Here is a 22099-nt window from a genome sequence, read left to right on the forward strand (position 1 = left end):
GTCATTTTATCTACAATAGAACTAATACCATATTTTTTTAATTATAGATTTTGTTTTGTCTTTCTCTTTTTTAAGATTGCCTTGTCTATTCTTGGTTCTGTGTATTTCTATATAAATCTTAAAATCATCTGGTCAATTTCAGCAAAAAAAAAATACGGACTTTTATTTGGATGACATTATACATACACAAATATAAATATATTATGTCCTGTTTATAATGAAAAATAGAAGCCATGTATGTTATTTCAAATTCAATTCTTTTTTTTTTTTTCCCAGTTGTATACCTTTACTCGACCATCAGCAATTAGTTCTCATCCTCATTAACTGTGTATAGATTTTTGAAAGTGGTGACAGGTACACAGGTAACCAGTGTGTAGAGCTGTTCTGGTGAATCTTCATCCTCATTGCGTATTCTGGACAACGCACACAGATAGGGTATGGAACATTCCTTTTTCCTTTGGCCTGGATAGCTTTGTTGAGCCTGGTGTCAATGCTCACATCTGAGTTCCCATCTCCTTCATGGCAAATTTCCTCATCTCTTTGAGTGCCCGAGGGGAACACTTCTTGAAACCCACTTGGTGGATGCGCTTGTGAATGTCAATGGTGTATTATCTGGTCACTACCTCATTGATGACAGAACGGCCCATCTTCTCGCCACCCTTCTTTGCAGGAGCTATTCTGCCAGCCTCTGGATGGAAAGGAAGGTCAAATTCAATTCTTATAAAAGTAAATAATTCCTGTGTAATAGGTTTAAAAGAGAACAAAGCAATGAGCTGAAATTTAATGAAATCAGATTTGATAAAGATGGCTGAGGGTTGTCACTTAAGAACCACAAAAATACAGGAAGAATTAAAGTTTGGGGGGTTAGAGGAAGAAGATCGTTGTTTATAATTCAAATTTTACCTCTGATTTTTCATTCAAATAAAATTGGAAGTATTTCAACATAATATATTTATATATACATATATGCATATATATAGATGGGGATCAAAGCACTTAAGGAGAATTCTAACTGTTGCAGAGATTCATGATCTAATGTTAATAAACATTTTCAACTGAGATAAAAATGTGTCTGACTCTCAAGTCCTCAAATGACTAAGAAATAAACCTAAAATGTCTGAAAGTTGACAAATTGGAAGGAAATAATAAGAATCTAGTTTAGAAAAGATACTGTGACCTGTTCACATTTTTTAAACCTCTAAATTGTGTGTTCATTTAAATAGTACATTTAAGCAATTGAAATAATTAGTGTCACATATTATATGTAAAATTTTCTGAAAATGCCAACTTAATACAAAGAATCCTGGAAATCTAAGAGAAATTTTAGTAAGATCCTAAAAATGATAAAGTATTACTTTTAGGAATTTCAATATTATATTAGCTTTAAATTGTCTCACATTATATTGTATTATTGACTATAATTTGAAGAAGTATTGTAATTTACCAATTGCCCATGCTGAATCTATTTCAATATAAAGATAAAATATATATATTTTTTCCTTTACAGATGCTCAAAAAAATCACTCAATAACAAAACATTAGGCTAAAAATTGGCAATCAGATGTAGAATTAGCTGGAGTAGATGTGTTCCCCAGGAATATTTAATAAATTACATTTTCTTTAATTTCTGTTCATATCCAGTGATTATATTGCATTGATCTTAGGTAAAGTCATTAGAATAATGGGGAAATAACCAATGTATTAACTTTCCCAGTTTACGATTATATGTCATTGAGAAGAGCCAGGACAAGCTTCTAACGAAATTATCCTTCATGTAAATTTGACAGTGGTTCTTTCAGAAATGGGAAAATGTGAAATACCTCGGGGATGGTTTTCAGGAATTAAAGGAAAAGGATAAAGGAATGTGACTTTGTGCATGAAGCAACAGTTACTATATTGTTTTGAATAATGTGTGTTCCCTTCCATTTGGTCCTTCTTTTTAGGTGTCTTTTCCCCCTGTATCATAACATAACTTTCAAAGTACAAAGAGAATTGTTGTAAGCATTTGCTTTTATTCCTCCACCTCACTCGTCAGCCATGTGTAGTTAATGTTCTCCATTTGGGTAGGCAGTTCAGAAGAGGTGATTCTGGACAGAAAGAAATGAGGAAATCCTCCACTCAGGAAGTCATTGAATGGTTTCCTGTTGTTTCTAGTGTTCTGTGCCTGGGTCCTGACCTCAAATAGCCTGCACTGAACCTGGGTTCTTTTCTTTTTTCCCTCCCTTTCCTTCATCTTTACACTGCCCATTTGCTTGCTTCCCTATCTCAAAGAGTTCTGCCCACTTTTATGTTGCTGGATTTATGCTTTGGTCCTTCCCTTCCTCTGCACCTCATATCTCTATTGTCCCTGTCCTAATGCCTCCCAAACCCCAGCTTGACAAAATCTGTAGATTGTTTTAGTGAAGAGTATGTATTTAAGTTTTTGGGTGGCTTGTGATGAAAAAGACTTTAGGATATTTGGATCTGTTCAAACAGAGTGGTCCAGTTAAGACTGGACAGACTAGGGACACCTGAGTGGCTCAGTAGGTTGAGTCGCCAATTCTTGGTTTCAGATCCATTTCAGCTCATGTCTGGATCTCAGGGGTGGTGGAATCAAGCCTGACATTGAGCTCTGCATTCAGCAGGGGAGCTGCTTGAGCATCCTCTCCCTCTGCCGCTCCCCCTGCTCATGTCCTGTCTTTCTCTCAAATAAATAAATAAATCTTAAAAAAAAAAAAAGACTGGATTGACTGTATATTATTTTTTTTTCTAAATTAAATCCAGACAAACTTCCTAATTCTGTTGTACAGTTTTTGTTTTATATTGTTCTTCTTACTGCTATAGTTTTAATGTACATAGAGTGGATATTTATATTTAACATTAAATCACAGAATCATCAAAAATGGATCTTAAAGAAATGAGTCCTGAGAGATGACTGACTGAAACAAAAAGAGATTATTTGGCCAAAAACATTTGGAGTTATGAATCATACTAATTTTGAGGGTATTTATAATGCACATTATTACATCAAAATCCTAAAGTTTAAAAATTATATTAATTTATTAATACATATTAATAACCATTATCTCTTATTCTTATTTGAAAGACTTTGGAAAGGAACCACACTATTGTCCTCTTTTTATAGGAATGCATAATAGTTAATATACCAGTCTACATAATATACTTCAGAACAATCATCACTAGATCTATATATATTTTTTGTTCATTCCAAAAATGTGTAGAAATGGGGTCTGAGAACTATGTTTCAAGAACTTTGTCTGTTTATCTTATTTATATTGCCTAGTGCTCAAATTCCAACAGAGTAACTACTGATTTCCTTGAACTCCATTGTTGATAATGTAGAAAGAGTCTGTGTTTGGGACCCAAATAAAGATAGATCTATTTCTTGATTTCTCTACTTACTATCTTTGTAGACTTGGGCAACTTCATTAAACTTTCTGGGTCTCAAGTTTCTCCTTTGGAAAACAGCATTAAGAGTTACCTTTTTGTCCTGCAGACAATTAAATAGATAAGATACGTGAAGTAGACAGCACAGTTCCTGGATATAGTATTCCATAAATGTTAGCAATTGCTGAGAACTGTTTCTGAATATTTTCTGAAAGTCATTGCTCTGTATTCATTTTAAATTATTTCTTAGCACATCCTAGAACTTAAAATCATGGATCCAGACTTGTTCTATATGAGAGAAGATGAACATTTTTAAAATATATTTTGTGTAAAGCAGATTTTACCTAAATGTTTAGTAAAAATTCAGTTGTTTAACAATTAAAAAGAAAATGCCTACTTTAGATAATGTTAGTGAGTATAATTCTTGTTGATAAAAACATATCAACATTCCTTTTTTATCTAGATATGAGTCAAAAGACCAAGAAACACTTGGGAGAAACATCACTTAAACTTTCAGTTTATTTATTTATATGATTTTGTTATTTTGAGTTATATGTGAAAAATTATTGTTTTAAAATTGCAATTATTGGGGACAAGATGGCGGGGAAGTAGGAGGAGGTGCTGTTTCAACCTGTACCCTAAAGTGAGATGATTACCTACCAAAGAACTCCGATCACCCATGAAATCAGCCTGAGATCAGAATTATACATGTCTGGATCTCTACAGAGGCAGAAGACGCCAGTGGGCAGGTAAAGCGGAGTGGAAACTTCGGACTGATAGGGGAAGAGAAACAAAATGGGGAGGGAGCCACCAGAGGTGACCGATTGGAGAGTAATACCCCAGTACGAGAGTGCCCTGCATCTCGGGACCAGCATTAACTTGGAGTCTGGTTGAAAGCACTCAAAAAGAGCAAAGGATCGTGGGGGTAAATTGTGGGAATCGGGGCGGTAGGGACAGGGGCTTAAGTCCCCAGACCCAGGACAGCCTCCCCTGGCGCTGAGCCAGAGAGAATGCGGCGGAGAAACCAGGTCTTGGTCCCTGAGCCGCCAGCGCGCCCGAGAGCGCGTGGAGTCTGGCTCCTGTGAGGGGCTGGGAGCCAAGCCAGACACCAGATGGCAGAACACGCAGGAACTACCAGCCTCAGATGCGCACGCCCCACACCCTCCCCTGAGAGAGGTGCACTAAGGCCCAGCCTGGGGCTCCGAACATGCGCTGCACTAGAACCTGAGACACGCACGAGCCTGAGACATGCTAGCCCCACACACTCCCCTGAGAGAGGTGCGCGCAAGTCCGGTGCTCTTAGACCCGGAAAGACCAGGCACCCTCAGCCCCAGGCAGTGGGAAAAACTCAGTGTGCAATTGCTGCTTGGAACCTCTCTGGCGGTCTGGAGCTGCCCAGATAGGCGCCACTGCCATGGTTTTGCATACAAGCAGGAGATCCTGTGTCCCCAGGGACAGCAACTAAGAATCTGCTCTGCCAGCGGCCAAGGGGAAATTTATATGGGCTCTGCAGCACCCAAAGGGGAGCAGACTGAGGCTTCTCTCTGAGAGGGAGGTCGGGGTGCAGTTTGCTTTCCTCTAAACCTCCAAAACCCATCAAAAGCTGTCAAGGCAAGAGAAAAGAAGTGAACAAAAATAAAAACCTTCAGAGAACAAAAGCCTGAAAAAACCGGTTTCCTCAGAGCCCACCCCCTTGAGGGGGGCAGGAGGACTTAACTCAGGGAACATCATTGACTGAAAACCCACGTGGCAGCCCCCTCCCCCAGAAACCAAACCAGGAAAGAAAAAAAAAAAAAAAAAAAGACTACAAGAGAACAACCACCACTACTTCATAGATACAACTTTTATTTTTAACTCATTCCCACTATTCTGGTTCATTTTTTTTTCCTTTTTTTTATATAGATTTTTTTTAACCTATTTACCATCACAGTGAGATGTCCAGTACATCAAATTCCATGATAAACTTCTAACCTGAACTTTTTGATACATACACCTGTGTTTTTCTTTTGTTTTTCTATTTTTTTAATTTTTTTTAAATTTTAGTCTAGTTTAGTCCAGTTTATTCCTTTTTTATTTTTATTTTCTAATATTCATATAGAGTTAAACTTCAAGGTAACCCCCTTTCTCCAATCAATGCTACCCCTACAGGTAAACCAACTTTTAATCCCCCTTTATCTTAGGAAAGTTGAGTCCTTTAACAAATATATCAAGATACATCCAGGAAGAATCAAAATAACCTTCCTCGCCCACACTGAGAATCTATAACCATGCTCCCATCTTTTTCTTCTGCCAGTGTCTCTGTGTATTTATGTTTGTCCTGATAGTATATAAATCTTATACTTGGGGTTCTTTTTGACGAGGTTCTTACTTTTTTTGCTTATATATATACATATTTTTTTTTCTCTCATCATATACTTTTATCAGTCTTTTTGTTTGTCTGTTTTTGTTTGTATACATCATAAATCTTACCCTGGGGCCCACTTGGGCTGAACCTTCTCTTTTATCTTCCCTTTTTTTCCTGTCTCTCTCTCTCTCTCTTTTTTCTTTTTCTTTTCTTTTTTCTCTCATTTGGGTGGGGAATCCTGAATGCTCAGAGCGTTCCAGGGTGCACCTTGACTGCACCACGGTCAATACATCCAGCTACATCTGTCCAGTCATCTCTCACCAAAATTACTAGGAGGAGGAATCCCCAACAGAAGAAAAAAAAAGAGGATGGGCCTTCTACAACAGAGCTAACGGCTCTCAACATAGACAATATGTCAGAAAGAGAATTCAGGCTAACAATTATCCAGGCAATAGCTAGGTTGGAGAAAGCCATGGATGACCAAACGGAATTGATTAGGGCAGAATTGAAAGCCACCAGGGATGATGTTCATAATGTTAGGGCAGAGCTGAAGGCCACCAGGAATGAGGTTCACAATGCTCTCAATGAGTTCCAATCCAATCTAAATTCTCTAAAAGCTAGGGTAACTGAGACAGAAGATAAAATTAGTGATCTGGAGGACAAACAGATAGAGAGAAAGGATCAAGAGGAAGCCTGGAACAAACAGCTTAGAAGCCACGAAAACAGAATCAGGGAAATAAATGATGTCATGAAACGTTCCAACGTCAGAATTATTGGAATCCCTGAAGGGGAGGAGAAAGAAAGAAGTCTAGAAGATATAGTGGAACAAGTTCTTCATGAAAATTTTCCCAATCTCGCGAATGGAACAAGTGTTCATGTACTAGAGACAGAACGGTCTCCCCCTAAGATTATAAATTCCAAAAAAAATCCAAGCACCTCATAGTAAAATTGAGGAATCATAATTGTAGATACAATCTCTTGAAAGCCGCTAGGACAAAGAAGCTCCTTATGTACAGAGGAAAGCCCATCAGAATAACGTCAGACCTGTCCACAGAGACCTGGCAAGCCAGAAAGGGCTGGCAAGATATATTCAGGGCACTAAATGAGAAGAACATGCAGCCAAGAATACTTTATCCAGCAAGACTGACATTCAAAATGGTTGGAGAGATAAAGAGTTTCCAAGACCGGCAAGGCTTAAAAGACTATGCAACCACCAAGCTGACACTGCAGGAAATATTAAGGGGGGTTCTATAAAAGAGGAAAAATCCTAAGAATAGCATTGAACAGAAATATAGAGACAATCGACAGAAAGAAAGACTTCAAAGATAACACAATTTCAATAAAAACGTATCTTTCAATAATCACTCTCAATGTGAATGGCCTAAATGCGCCCATAAAATGACACAGGGTTGCAGATTGGATAAAACGACAGGACCCATCCATATGTTGTATACAAGAGACCCATTTTGAACCTAAAGATACACCCAGACTGAAAGTGAAGGGATGGAGAAGCATCTTTCATGCCAATGGGCCTCAAAAGAAGGCTGGGGTAGTGATTCTCATATCGGATAAATTAGATTTTAAACTAAAGATGGTAGTCAGAGATACAGAAGGACACTACATAATTCTTAAAGGGACTATCCACCAAGATGATCTAACAATTGTAAATATCCACGCCCCCAATATGGGAGCAGCCAATTACGTAAGAAAACTATTAATCAAGATAAAGAGTCATATTGATATGAATACATTAATAGTAGGAGATCTTAACACACCTCTCTCAGAAATAGACAGATCATTGAAGCAGAAAATCAATAAAGAAACAAGAGCATTGAATGACACATTGGACCAGATGGACCTCATAGATATATACAGAACATTCCACCCTAAAACAACAGAATACTCATTCTTCTCAAGTGCACATGGAACCTTCTCCAGAATAGACCACATACTGGGTCACAAATCAGGGCTCAACCAATACCAAAAGACTGAGATTATTCCCTGCATATTCTCAGATCACAATGCTTTGAAACTGGAGCTCAATCACAAGGAAAAGTTCAGAAGGAACTCAAACACCTGGAAGCTAAAGACCACCTTGCTTAAGAATGCTTGGATCAACCAGGAGATCAAAGAAGAACTTTAACAATTCATGGAAACCAATGAGAATGAAGACACTTCACTCCAAAACCTATGGGATACAGCAAAGGCTGTCCTAAGGGGGAAATACATAGCCATCCAAGTCTCCCTCAAAAAAATTGAAAAATCCAGAATACACCAGCTGTCTCTACACCTTAAAGAACTGGAGAATCAACAACAAATCAAACCAACTCCACACGTAAGAAGGGAAATAATCAAGATTAGAACAGAGATCAATGAGGTAGAATCAGAGATACAGTAGAGATACTCTACTATATCTCTGTACCAGAGTTACAGTAGAACGTATCAATGAAACTAGAAGCTGGTTTTTTGAAAGAATCAATAAGATCGATAAACCATTGGCCACACTAATCCAAAAGAAAAGAGAGAAAGCCCAAATCAATAAAATTATGAATGAAAAGGGAGAGATCACAACTAACACCAAGGAAGTAGAAACAATCATCAGAAGTTATTATCAACAGTTATATGCCAATAAGCTAAGCAACCTAGATGAAATGGATGCATTCCTGGAAAACTATAAACTCCCAAAATTGAACCAGGAAGAAATTGACAACCTGAATAGACTGATATCTAGTAACGAGATTGAAGCAGTGATCAAAAACCTCCCAAAAAACAAGAGCCCAGGACCCGACGGATTCCCTGGGGAATTCTATCAAACTTTCAAAGAAGAAATAACACCTATTCTCCTGAAGCTGTTTCAAAAAATTGAAACAGAAGGAAAACTTCCAGACTCTTTTTATGAAGCCAGCATTACCCTGATCCCCAAACCAGGCAAAGACCCTACCAAAAAGGAGAATTTCAGACCAATATCACTGATGAATATGGATGCTAAGATTCTCAACAAGATCCTAGCAAACAGGATCCAACAGCACATTGAAAAGGTTATCCACCGTGACCAAGTGGGATTCATCCCTGGGTTACAAGGATGGTTCAACATTCGCAAAGCAATCAGTGTGATAGAACAAATCAATAAGAGAAGAAAGAAGAACCACATGGTCCTCTCAATTGATGCAGAAAAAGCTTTTGACAAAATCCAGCATCCGTTCCTGATTAAAACGCTTCAAAGTATAGGGATAGAGGGAACATTCCTGAACTTCATCAAATCTATCTATGAAAGACCCACAGCAAATATCATCCTCAATGGGAAAAAACTTGCAGCCTTCCCGTTAAGATCAGGAACACAACAAGGATGCCCACTCTCACCACTCTTGTTCAACATAGTATTAGAAGTCCTAGCAACAGCAATCAGACAACAAAGAGAAATAAAAGGTATCCAAATTGGCAAGGAAGAAGTCAAACTCCTTCTCTTCACAGATGACATGATTCTTTATATGGAAAACCCAAAAGACTCCACCCCCAAACTACTAGAACTCATACAGCAATTCAGTAACGTGGCAGGATACAAAGTCAATGTACAGAAATCAGTGGCTTTCTTATACACTAACAATGAAAATACAGAAAGGGAAATTAGAGAATCGATTCCATTTACTATAGCACCAAGAACCATAAGATACCTGGGAATAAACCTAACCAAAGAGGTAAAGGATCTGTACTCGAGGAACTACAGAACACTCATGAAAGAAATTGAAGAAGACACAAAAAGATGGAAGACCATTCCATGCTCTTGGATCAGAAGAATAAACATTGTTAAAATGTCTATACTGCCTAGAGCAATCTATACTTTTAATGCCATTCCGATCAAAATTCCACCAGTATTTTTCAAAGAGCTGGAACAAATAATCTTAAAATTTGTATGGAATCAGAAGAGACCTCGAATTGCTAAGGAAATGTTGAAAAACAAAAATAAAACTGGCGGCATCACATTACCTGATTTCAAGCTTTACTACAAAGCTGTGATCACCAAGACAGCATGGTACTGGCAAAAAAATAGACACATAGAGCAGTGGAACAGAGTAGAGAGCCCAGATATGGATGCTCAACTCTATGGTCAAATAATCTTCAACAAAGCAGGAAAAAATATACAGTGGAAAAAAGACAGTCTCTTCAATAAATGGTGCTGGGAAAATTGGACAGCTATATGTAGAAGAATGAAACTCGACCATTCCCTTACACCGTACACAAAAATAAACTCGAAATGGATAAAAGACCTCAATGTGAGACAGGAATCCATCAGAATCCTAGAGGAGAACATAGGCAGTAAACTCTTTGATATCAGCCACAACAACTTCTTTCAAGATATGTCTCCAAAGGCAAAGGAAACAAAAGTGAAAACGAACTTTTGGGATTTCATCAAGATCAAAAGCTTCTGCACAGCAAAGGAAACAGTCAACAAAACAAAGAGGCAACCCATGGAATGGGAGAAGATATTTGCAAATGACATTACAGAAAAAAGGTTGATATCCAGAATCTATAAAGAACTTCTCAAACTCAACACACACAAAACAGATAATCGTATCAAAAAATGGGCAGAAGATAGGAACAGACACTTCTCCAATGAAGACATACAAATGGCTATCAGACACATGAAAAAATGTTCATCATCACTGGCCACTAGGGAGATTCAAATTAAAACCACATTGAGATACCACCTTACACCAGTTAGAATGGCCAAAATTAGCAAGACAGGAAACAACGTGTGTTGGAGAGGATGTGGAGAAAGGGTAACCCTCTTACACTGTTGGTGGGAATGCAAACTGGTGCAGCCACTTTGGAGAACGGTGTGGAGATTCCTCAAGAAATTAAAAATAGAGCTTCCCTGTGACCCTGCAATTGCACTACTGGGTATTTACCCCAAAGATACAGATGTAGTGAAAAGAAGGGCCATCTGTACCCCAATGTTTATAGCAGCAATGGCCATGGTCGCCAAACTGTGGAAAGAACCAAGATGCCCTTCAACGGATGAATGGATAAGGAAGATGTGGTCCATATACACTATGGAGTATTATGCCTCCATCATAAAGGATGAATACCCAACTTTTGTAGCAACATGGACAGGACTGGAAGAGATTATGCTGAGTGACATAAGTCAAGCAGAGAGAGTCAAGTATCATATGGTTTCACTTATTTGTGGAGCATAACAAATAATATAGAGGACAAGGGTAGATGGAAAGAAGGGAGTTGAGGGAAATTGGAGGGGGAGGCGAACCATGGGAGACTATGGACTCTGAAAAACTCTGAGGGTTTTGAAGGGGCGGGGGTGGGGGGTTGGGGGAGCCAGGTGGTGGGTATTAGGGAGGGCACAGATTGCATGGAGCACTGGGTGTGGTGAAAAAACAATGAATACTGTTACGCTGAAAATAAATAAAAAATTTATTTAAAAAAATTTTTTAAAAAAATTGTAATTATTCTTTTACTAATTTTGAATATATTTGATCTTGCATTTGGTACAGTTCTCTGTTTTCCTTCACATCCATCCAGCCTCCTATTTGATTAAAACTATATAACATTATTAGAAACAAGAGAAGTTGCCCCTCTCTGTTTTCTCTGTGCTGGGAACAGCTCTCTTGCCACAGCCTGTCATCCCCTAAAAATGTACACCACTTTACAGTTCATCTCTTCCCCTTTTTTGGGCAGGAGCACCCCTCAGTTGAGCCTATCCTGTCTTCAGTGACGCTAAAAACACGGAGACACTGACAGAAGAGAGCCTCCGCAGCTTGGCAGCCCCAAGTCCCCTGATCTCATTTATCCCTAGCGGCAGCTTCTGAACCAGCGCCAATTCAAGGTTCATCCACACAGTGGCCAAGTTCACTGGGGTTGGGCTGCCATGGTAGGGGTGGTTGGCTCTGGGACTGAAAATGGGGATTTGGGAGCCTCATTGTTGGTTATACCAGCAACCTGTTTCTGAAGCAACAGGTCTTCTCCTACGCCATTCTGGGCTTTGCCCTCTGGGAGGCCATGGGGCTCTTTTACTTATTAGTGGCCTTTCTCATCCTCTTCTTCCTAAGAAGGAGCCTTCTCAACCTCCCATGGTTCTTTCTCCAGTGTTTCATCTGCTCTGTATGTTCCTTTTCCTATACCTTCCCAGGCAGGTGGGGAAAGTGGTTGGCTTTCGGTTTGGCACAGGAGAGACAAATAAATACTGGAAAGGGAAGGGGAGAGAAAGGGAGGGGAGGGAGAGAGAAAGGAAGAGAGGAAGGAAGGAAGAAAAGAAGGAAGGGAGAAACAAGAGAATCCTTTTCATGTATTTTGAGATAAATAATGAATATGAAAACTTAGAGAAAACTGAGAGAAGTTTGAGTTTTAAAAAAATGGAAAGCCCTATTCAGAACATAAAATATACAAAAGACATAGGTCTGTATATTGATTCCAAACAGGCTCTTTCAAGACTGTCTCTTACTGAAGTGTGTTGCTCAGGTCCTCCTTCAGACCCAGGGGTCATCTGACAGCCCACAGCCCAGTCTCTCACCAGAATTTCCTTGCATCCAAAGGAAGACACTTCATCCACAAAGACATGCCCTCTCTAGGGCAGTCAGCATCCTAGGACTGTCTGTAGAGGGGTTTCTAAAGTCCTGTTCCCCTTGGTGTCAAAAACAGCTCCAAGAGACACTGCAGCTCTGGAGCTCTCTGAATGAGTAGTTGAAGCTCTGTTGCTGTTGTCTAGTCCTGGTCCCCTGCCTTACATGGCCATTTTCTCCCCCAGAACCCCCGTTAAACCTCCTGGTTGCAAACTAATTTTCAGTCTGTTTCTCTAGGGAAATCAACCAACAGAAATCCTGAAGGAGATTGTGACTAATGATTTGGTTATAACTCAAAGAATTTATATCTTCCTCCAATCCCATTGTACTCCCAAATCTCTGTTTAAAAAAAAAAGAAAGAAAGAAAGAAAGAAAGAAAGAAAGAAAGAAAGAAAGAAAGAAAGAAAAAGAAAGTGAATTGTGAGATAGAAAAAGCTGTACCAATAAAGAGAGATGATATATGGTGGAAATAATTGAGAATAACCATGTAATCAATTTCTTATGGGAAAATATATCTAAAAGCTCTAATATCCCTCACAATTTTTTTTAAATGTCAGTAAGTACAGTCAATTAAATCCTTTTATATTTATTCAGGTGAAAATGATATATTAAGGCACCCCATTTCCTATTAACTGTCCAGTCCCGGGATATCACACACAAAATCACTCTTCGTAATAGGCATTATAACACAGCAAACAATGTAGTTCAAATGTTTTCATTAGTTTATTGGCAGGCGATAATATGAATTAACAATCTATCTAAAAATCAATACCAATGATTTGTAAGTACTGATTAAATTGAAAGCCCTTGTTAAGTATCAATTAGATTGAAAGTAATACTCTTGGTAATGAAAAGTATGGGTAGATTTTAATAATGGAGAAAGAATTGCATTTGGTCCTGGGGAGCCAACTGGAAGAAGAAAACATAGAGAATGACAAGGATAATAAAGGGATGTTCCACTGCTATCAGTCAGATAGATTCTATTCCTCAAAGAGGTGAGGTTTAAGCCTGCATGTTTACCTGAAGGAAAAAAATAGTAATTGTTGGGTCCATGGTCAAAGGAGTGAGACTGATAAAAAGCGAAGGTCAAGCAAAGCTTTATTTCGCGCCAAGCATGGAGAATCAAACTGACTGGCCAGGGCCATCTCTTGCAAAGGAGTGACCCCTCCCAGCCTCACAGACTAACTTTTATAGAGTAAAGGCCATGTGGTTGAGCCTAGCCACACACAAGTGGCCAATTGAATTACAATTCACCCTATAATAGCTATTTGAACTAGCCTATCACTCTGGTGAGAATTGGCGCCCAAAAGTCAGGGCCCACATTCTTGGGTGGTTAGGGAGGTGCTTTCCTGATTGGATGTCTCCACCTGGCTTGACTCATCCTTGTATTCTGGGCTCTATTACCTCCCCCTGACCTGACATGTCCTGGTATATGGGCTCTGTTATCAGGGGCTGGTCAGTCATATTTTACTGGTTTCCCAGACTTGTTTCTAAGTAAGTTCCTCTGGTGGGGGTCAGGGTCAATCTAAGTTTACTGTATAAACAACAAAATGGCTTGCTCTGGCTAAGTAGTCCTTTACAGTAATAATAAACCCCGTAATTTCAACAAAGAGAAAAACAGCCCCAATAGAGTCCATACTCCATTCTGCCAAGACTGGCTAAGTGCCAAGCCTTTAACATGGAAACAAAATCTTGGACATCAAGATTCAGATTCAGTTCTTAGCTCACAGCTAAACTCAGAAAAACTAGCATCAAATTTTTCTCAGAGGGTGTGATCTAATAATTTGCAGCCTCTTAGGCTAAGACCCCTCTATCATCTGAAAACAACTTCAGATTCTATATTTGGAAACATATTACTATTGTCTATAAACTGATAAGAATTCTAAAAAGTACAAGGTGAAAATTATAGGAAACTATGTGATTGTTTTCTAAGAAGAATAAAGCATATTCTTGTTCTTAAGAAAAAACTTACTTGAGTTGTTAGATACTATAGTCCCAGTACATCTAAAACTGTGTTAAATTCCCAATGCCTCCATCTATTTGCTCTATGATCTTGTGAGAATCTCTAAGCAGATCAGAAAATCAACTTTCTTAAAGGAGAATGATAAAGTATCCATCTCATATGATACTTACAGGAATGAAGTAAAATTTCATATGAAAGTACAGAGTACAGAATTTGTATAGTAGATTAACAGTTCTTCAACTGTTAATTATTTATTTGAGCCACTTTCAGTACTTGAAATTTATTATTAATCTTAAGACTTAAGTCTAACATGACTCCAATAATTCTAATTTATTTTAACCAAAATCAATCATTGGAAAGTTAGGACTGTGTTTTAAATATATCCACATAAGGCATAAATGAAATTATCAATAAACAATTATACATATGGAAAAATTATAAGTAAGTAGCATTTTTTAAATCATATATTTTTTTTTTCTTTTCAGGGTTCTGTAAATCTTATTGAGATAATGAATTTTATAATTATGCAAATCTTTTTCATATAACCTGAATATTGTGTAGCACTAGGTAGATTTAACTACTCTGATATTCTCTATTACTGGCTTTCAACTGTCATATTATTATTTTGGCCTTTCAGAATCTTTTTAGAGCCTCTTATATGAAAGACAAATGGGTTGTGATTGAAGATCTAATATTCAAGGTCTCATCTTCATTAAAAACAAAACAACACTGTTTTTTTCCATTCTGAAGCATGAGAAATACAGATCACTATCTCAATTTGAAAGAAAAAAAGATAGAACTAATTGAATATTTTTTTTAAAGTTAAAAAAATAATTTATTTACTAAAGTATCTGGTTTAAGAAATCAGAAGCAAAAGGAAAAAATCCAAGATAATGAATGTGGAAGTTAGGAACTATTAAAAAAGAAGAGTAAAAAATCAAAGTAGAAAACAAATATAAGATTGAGAAATCCAGAAACTACAAAGTTGAATCTTTGTAAAGACTAATAAAATTAATATTTTATAAGAATGATCAAAAAGAGAACAAAAACTGAAGAAATCAGAAATATTAGCAAGAAACTGAAAATAAAATTTAAAATAATAATTAAACTAAAATTAAAAGGTGGGTGTGAAGACATCACATAAATAAAATTAAAGTTGGGGCGCCTGGGTGGCTCAGTGGGTTAAAGCCTCTGCCTTCGGCTCAGGTCATGATCTCAGGGTCCTGGGATCGAGCCCCACATCGGGCTCTCTGCTCAGCGGGGAGCCTGCTTCCCCCTCTTTCCCTGCCTGCCTCTCTGCCTACTTGTGATCTCTCTCTCTGTCAAATAAATAAATAAAATCTTTAAAATAAAATAAAATTAAATTAAAGTTATGCAAGATCTTTAAAAATAGAAAAAACTCTATAAAACATGTCTGGAAGAAATTAAAGACTAATTAAGATTATGTTATATTCATGGATTTATAAAGAACATTGTAAAGAAATCAGTTTTTAGCACATTGGTCTATAGATCTAATGTAATTCAAAGCAAATTCCCAGTAGATTATTTTATGAAAATTAACACACTAATGATAAAATATACATGAAAATGCAAATGATCAATAATAACCAAGACAACTGTGGTACTGGAGGACTTGTAATACTTAACTTTCATAAAGTTGTAGTGTGAGTGAATAGTGGGTTATTGGCACATGTATAAGTTGATCAGTGGAACAGAATATAAAGTACAGACGCACACCCACTATAGCCAGCTGATTACGACATGAAAAAAATTAACCTAATGAAAAGGAAAACTGACAAGTTGGACTTTATTAAAGTAATAAATTCTGTTTCTCAAAACAAACTAGTAGGAGTTTGAAAAGGTAAGCCATAGGAGAAGATTGCATGTAAACATGTGTGTCATGTATGTGTATGTATGAATGACAAATATTGAGAATACAAAAAGTATTTCACATCAACAACATCAAGATAGATAATCCAATAAGCAAAAGCTAACGAGTTGGTCAAGTGTTTCAAATAAAGGCCATCCAGTGATCCACAAATGTGAAAAGATGCACCACCTTATTCATCATTAGGAAAATGAAAGTCAAAACAACAATGAATTACTACTCTACATTTGCTAGAATGGCTAAAATATACTAAGATATTTCCATTTTTTCTAAGTATTGGATCAAGGATATGGAATTTTTATATATTGATGTAACATATAGTGTTACTTTGTATACTCCCTTTGGAAAATTGTTTGACAATATTTGCTGAAACTAAGCCTACATATATAATTTGTAAAACAGCAATTTTATATATAAGTATATGCCTAACAAAATGAATACACATGCTCATCAAAATATATGAAAAAACAGGTGCACCTGGGTGGCTCAGATGTCTCAGAGTCTGCCTTCGGCTCAGGTCATGATCTCTGGGTCCTCGGATAGAGCACTACGTCATCGTCCCTTGTGTTCCAGGCTAATCAGAGAGTCTGCTTTACACTCCCCCTCTCTTTCTGCTCAAGTGAACAAATAAAATCTTTTTAAAAAATACATGAAAAAACAATCTTTATATCAACATTACTTTTAATACATAAAATGTCCATCACTATTAGCTAGATATACACTGACACGTTCATATTAATGGAGAGCTTTATGTCAATGAAGATGAATGAACTAGCATTATGTGTAACAACATTGATAAATCTCACTAACATAATGTTAAGCATAAAATCTAGACCAAAATGTACATATGGTATAATTTCATTTGTATGCATTTCAGATGTAGTCAGTGGTGATAGACATTCAAAGAGGGTCAGTGTTTCTCGGTGGTAGCAGTAACCAAAATACGGTTAATCATGTTAAGTTATTAACTAGTAATGGGATTTACAACTCACAGGAATGGAACATACCACATTTCTTCTTCCTAGTTCCTAATATGCTTTTTAAATAGAGTTTCTAAACTACAGGATTGCCTTTGCCTTTAGTAGCAAATGATGAAGAGCAGTTAACAAGCAGATTCTAAAAGAAATATGACCCAATATGCTAACCCCATTGATCCAAAGCTAACCTGTTTTAGAGATCTATTACATCTCTTGAATCAAAATCGAAACATATGTGTTCAGGATAACACAAGTCAGACTCACTGAAATTCTCTTTACTTTATTCCCCTATAAATCAAATATCAATACTTTGAAAAGGTGATGGTGGCATCCAAATTAAATGATAACCTATAGATTGTCATACTGTGGAACTGCTTATAATCTTCCCCAGTCTTAATTAGCAGAATAAGGAGGAAAGATATTTTTAATCATTTTATTGATCCATTCATTACCTGAACAATATTGAAATATATAGTGATTTATTTTTCTAAATCTGACCTCGGGACAAAATTGTCAAACTTCCAGCTGTGCTCATTCTCTGCCACAATCTAAATCATACACTCATGCATTTTACCCCCCCTTATTGTGTGTCTCACAGTGTGTAATTTTGCTAAAACAAGCCCTTTAATTATACATTGCCAAAAGTGTCACATACTGTTAAATGATTCCTGTTCTGCAAGCATAGAAACTGTAGGTCCTGCAAGGTTCTGAAGTTTCCATTACGTGCACAGACCCCAGGAGCAGCTGTTAACAAATCTGTTGGTGGTTTTGTACAAAAAAGAGCCAGGCTGTGCCCCTGCTGTACTTCAGGTCAGAGAGTGCAATTTGCATTTTGACAGGTTTGGTGGGCAAGTGAAAAGACAGCACATGTAAATAACAGCTCAACGTGAAACATTTGGACCAACAGATTACTAATATTGAAAATATCATTAAATAATGAGCAGGGATCAGAGAGAAATTTGTCTTGGGGGAAGTTAATATGAAGGCTGTTTCTTTTGATTTTGCATTACTCTAAAGTATTTTTGAAAGAAATGTATAGCATTTTAATATTCTGTTAGACTGTTTTTATTTTATTATTTATTTGAGAGAGAGAATGAGAGCACAAGCAGGGGAGAGGAAGAAGCCTGCTCCCTGCTGAGCAGGGATTCAATCCCAGGACCCTGGGATCGTGACCTGAGCCAAAGCCATATGCTTAACCAACTGCCCCTCTATTAGACTGTTTAACATCATTTTAAATTGATCAAAATCAAATAGAATAAGACAAATTTGGTTAGTGATGTGAATCAATTTTGTCTTTAAGAATTTTTTAAATATTTAAATTTGCTGTTCTTTTACTATACTATACTGTACTGTACTATACTATACTATTGATGTGAGAAACAGAGGCAGAAGAAAAGTTATTAAATTTCCTTATCCACTGACAAGCCCTTTAAACAGGCAGAGTGACACTCCTCTAGGGACTCAATTACCTCCACCTTAAGGCTTTGCTAAGGGCAAAGGGCAATCCTAGCCTGACTGATCCCTACCCCCATCCAGGATCCTGTAAGTCTACTTTACCCATTCCTTTGGAAACTTCCTTTGTCTCTAAACTCTTCAAAATATGCATTGTTGATAGTCATTCCCAAGCCTATGGCCCACTGATATACATCTGAATGGTCTCATAACAAAGGTTTTATTACTGATAATGAATAACCTTTTTCCCAACAATAGCTAGCCTCTCAAGGTCCTGGAAACCTTGCTTCCAAAATTCCTTAGAGACTTATGACATCCCTGACCCGCTCCCAACTTGCAAGTATACAATGGACCACTCCTCACAGCCCTGGGGCAGCAGCTCTTTTGCCCATGGGTCCTGTGCATGAATAAACCGCCATTTTGCACCAAAAATGTCTCAAGAATTCTTTCTTGGTCATCAGCTCTGGACCTCACCCCACCGACCCTCACTTATATCCTAAAACTTCATCATTATGATACCTTTATCTAGGGGCACCTGGGCGGCGCAGTTAGTTAAGTGTTTGACTCTAGGTTTCTGCTCAGATCATGATCTCAGGGTTGTGAGATCGAGCCTTGCCTTAAGCTTCATACTTGGCCAGAGTCTGCTTGAGATTCTCTCTCTCTCTGCCCGTCCTACTTGTGGCCTCTATCTCTCTCTCTGGAAAGTAAATAAATAAATCTTAAAAAAAACAAAACAAAACAAAACAAAACAAAAAGCCCTTTATCTATGTTCCACCTGACTATGCTAGATTATAATAAATTATATATAAATACAGATTATATAACTTCTCCTAGTGACAAAAATGTTTATACTTGAATATACTTGAATGTCTATACTTGAATATACTTCACTCTTTTTTTTTTTTTTTAACAGACCTTAAACAGTGATTTAGTGTACAGCATCAGCACTGCTGGATTTAAATGTTAAATCTAAATTAACTATTACTGTTGCCAAATTATTTTCCGTTGAATCTTCACTGAGTAATAGAGATAAGTTTATCTCTATTACTCAAAGGTTTTTACATCAACCATAGATCTCAACATAAAATAATTCATATTTGTACAATGTTAATAAAAGAGAAAGACTTTTTAACTGTGGTAGAGGTTGACTGTATTTATCAGTGTTTATTTCTTCCCTTGTGGCTAGAGATATTTAAAAACATTTGTTTCCTGGGGCACCTGAGTGATTCAGTTGTTAAGCATCTGCCTTTGGATCAGGTCATGATCCTTTAGTCCCAGAAATGAGCCTTGCCTCAGACCCCCTGCTCAGTGGGGAGTCTGCCTCTCCCTCTGCTCCTCACACTGCTTGTGTGTTTTTTCTTTTGCTCTCTGTCTCTCTCAAATAAATAAATAAATAAATAAATCAGAAAGAAAAGAAAAACTGACCAAAAAGCAATATTCAGCATACTTTGTCTCTCTCCTCTCCCAGACCCTAGAAAATGGCAGACACAATATGAAAATCAGAGCATGAGTCAGAGCATGGAAAGGAACTGACCATAAGGACTGCCTAATGGGGACCAAATGTACTGGACTTCACACAAATGAGAACTGAAATTTTATTACGTTAGCCTCAGAAATTTAGGAAGGCATTTGTTCTTATAGTTACTCGACCCTGACTAATATTATTATTATGTTGACATTTAATCAAGATATGCATCCCTCTCTATAAAAAAGATCTATATTAAACTCCTTAACTTAGCAAAGTTATCTTTTGTTGCTTGTTGTTATTTTTGGCAATTAGGCTAGACAATTTAAAGGTTAATGTAGTAGAGACTCTAGATGAAAAACCTAAAATACAGGACTGAAATATAGTACATTAACAATGAAGAAAAAATGCATAATTAAGACTTTGAACTGTTGTCTTTACTATCCATTATGTTACATAAGATGACTATCTTAAGACATAATTTTCTTCTTTTTTTCCTGTTATCCTATTTTCATTTTATTTTTTTTTAATGTTTTTATTAACATATAATGCATTATTAGCCCCAGGGGTACAGGTCTGTGAATCATCAGGTTTACACACTTCACAACACTCACCATAGCACATACCTTCCCCAATGTCCATAACCCCACCACCCTCTCCCTACCCCCTCCCCCCAGGAACCCTCAGTTTGTTTTGTGAGATTAAGTGTCTCTTATGGTCTGTCTCCCTCCTGATCCCACCTTGTTTCATTTATTCTTTTCCTATCCCCTAAACACCCCACATTGCATCTCCACTTCCTCATATCAGGGAGATCATATGATAATTTCTTTCTCTGACTGACTTATTTTGCTAAGCATAATAACCTCTAGATTCATCCACATCATTGCAAATGGCAAGATTTTATTTCTTTTGATGGCTGCATAGTATTCCATTGTATATCTATACCACCTCTTCTTTATCCATTCATCTGTTGATGGACATCTAGGTTCTTTCCATAGTTTGGCTATTGTGGACATTGCTGCTATAAACATTCGGGTTCATGTGCCCCATCGGATCACTACATTTGTATCTTTTTTTTTTTTTTTTTTTTTTACATTTGTATCTTTAGGTAAATACCCAGTAGTGCAATTGCTGGTTCATAAGGTAGCTCTATTTTCAGCTTTTTGAGGAACCTCCATGTCGTTTTCCAGAGTGGTTGCACCAGCTTGCATTCCCACCAACAGTGTAGGGGGGTTCCCCTTTCTCCGCATCCTCGCCAGCATCTGTCATTTCCTGACTTGTTAATTTTAGCCATTCTGACTGGTGTGAGGTGGTATCTCATTGTGGTTTTGATTTGTATTTCCCTGATGCTGAGTGATGTGGAGCACTTTTTCATATGTCTGTTGGCCATGTGGATGTCTTCTTTGCAGAAATGTCTGTTCATGTCCTCTGCCCATTTCTTGATTGGATTATTTGTTCTTTGGGTGTTGAGTTTGGTAAGTTCTTTATACATTTTAGATACTAGCCCTTTATCTGATATGTCGTTTGCAAATATCTTCTCCCTTTCTGTCAGTTGTCTTTTGGTTTTGTTAACTGTTTCCTTTGTTGTGCAAAAGCTTTTGATCTTGATAAAGTCCCAATAGTTCATTTTTGCCCTTGCTTCCCTTGCCTTTGGCGATGTTCCTAGGAAGAGGTTGCTGTGGCTGAGGTTGAAGAGGTTGCTGCTTGTGTTCTTCTCAAGGATTTTGATGGATTCCTTTCTCACATTGAGGTCCTTCATCCATTTTGAGTCTATTTTTGCTATTTTTGTATGTGGCATAAGGAAATGGTAGAGTTTCATTTTTTGCATGTGGCTGTCCAATTTTCCCAACACCATTTGTTAAAGAGATGGTCTTTTTTCCATTGGACATTCTTTCCTGCTTTGTCAAAGATTAGTTGACCATCGAGTGAGGTTCTATTTCTGGGCTCTCTATTCTGTTCCACGATCTATGTGTCTGTTTTTGTGTCAGTACCATACTGTCTTGATGATGACAGGCTTGTAATAGAGCTTGAAGTCTGGAATTGTGATGCAC

At 37.4% G+C, this 22099-nt stretch overlaps 1 pseudogene across 1 annotated transcript; it reads right to left on the bottom strand.

Moving 5' to 3' along the window:
* Positions 1-304: 304 nt before the first annotated feature.
* Positions 305-16710, bottom strand: LOC308340275 (large ribosomal subunit protein eL31-like; annotated as a pseudogene). Its single transcript has 3 exons — positions 16706-16710; positions 11484-11637; positions 305-737 (listed from the first exon to the last, which is right to left on the bottom strand). The product of its transcript is annotated as a large ribosomal subunit protein eL31-like (transcript).
* Between the last annotated feature and the right edge of the window lie 5389 nt (positions 16711-22099).

The sequence above is a fragment of the Martes martes genome (assembly GCF_963455335.1).
Source record: "Martes martes genome assembly, chromosome: 3".
Taxonomy (NCBI): Eukaryota; Metazoa; Chordata; class Mammalia; order Carnivora; family Mustelidae; genus Martes; species Martes martes.